The following is a 1,266-nucleotide window of genomic DNA, read 5'->3' as shown; positions in this document are numbered from 1 at the left end:
AACAGCCCCAAGGCACATTCATCAGATTCACCAGTGTTGAAATTCAGGAAAAAATGCTAAGGCCAGCCAGAGAGAAAGGTTGGGTTACTGACAAAGGGAAGCCCATCAGACTGACAGCAGATCTCTCCACAGAAACTCTACAAGCCAGAAGAGAGTGGGGGCCAATATTTAACAAACTTAAAAAAAATAACTTTCAGCCTAGAATTTCATATCCAGCCAAACTACGCTTTATAAGTGAAGGATAAATAAAATCCTTTACAAACAAGCCAATTGCTGAGAGATTTTGCCACCACCAGGCCTGCCTTACAAGAGCTCCTGAAAGAAGCACTAAACATAGACAGGAACAACAAGTACTAGCCACTCCAAAAATGTACGAAATGGTAAAGAGCATTGACACAGTGAAGAAACAACATCAACTAATGGGCAAAACAACCAGCTAGCATCAAAAAGGTAGGCTCAAATTCACACATAACAATATTAACCTTAAATGTAAATGGGCTACATGACCCGATCAAAAGACACAGACTGGCAAATTGAATACAAAGTCAAAACCCATCGGTGTGCTGTATCCAGGAAACCCATCTCACATGCAAGGATACACATAGGCTCAAAATAAAGGGATGGAGGAAGATTTACCAAGCAAATGGAAGACAAATAAAAGCAGGGGTTGCAATCCTAGTCTCTGATACATAGTTAAATAGACTTTAAATCAACAAAGATTAAAAGAGACAAAGAAGGGCATTATATAATGGCAAAAGGATCAATGCAACAAGAAGAGTTAAAGATCCTAAATATGTGTACACCCAATACAGGAGCACCCAAATACACAAAGCCAGTTCTTAACAACCTACAAATAGACTTAGACTCCCACATGATAATAGTGGGAGACTTTAACACTCCACTGTCAATATTAGACAGATCAATGAGACAGAAAATTAATAAGGATATTCAGGACTTGAACTCAGATCTGGACCAAAAAAATTTAATAGACAGCTACAGAATTCTCCACGCCAAATCCACAGAATATATATTCTTCTCAGCACCACATCACACCTACTCTAAACTTGACCACATAATTGGAAGTAAATCACTCCGTAGCAAATGCAAAAGAATGGAAGTCATAACAAACAGACTCTCAGACCACAGTACAATCAAATTAGAACTCAAGATTAAGAAACCAACTCAGAACCATACCACTTCATGGAAACTGAACAACCGGCTCTTGAATGTTGACTGGATAAACAATGAAATGAAGGCAGAAATAAA

Source organism: Cebus imitator, unplaced genomic scaffold (assembly GCF_001604975.1).
Source record: "Cebus imitator isolate Cc_AM_T3 unplaced genomic scaffold, Cebus_imitator-1.0 Scaffold1618, whole genome shotgun sequence".
NCBI lineage: Eukaryota > Metazoa > Chordata > Mammalia > Primates > Cebidae > Cebus > Cebus imitator.
This window is presented reverse-complemented; position numbering follows the sequence as displayed.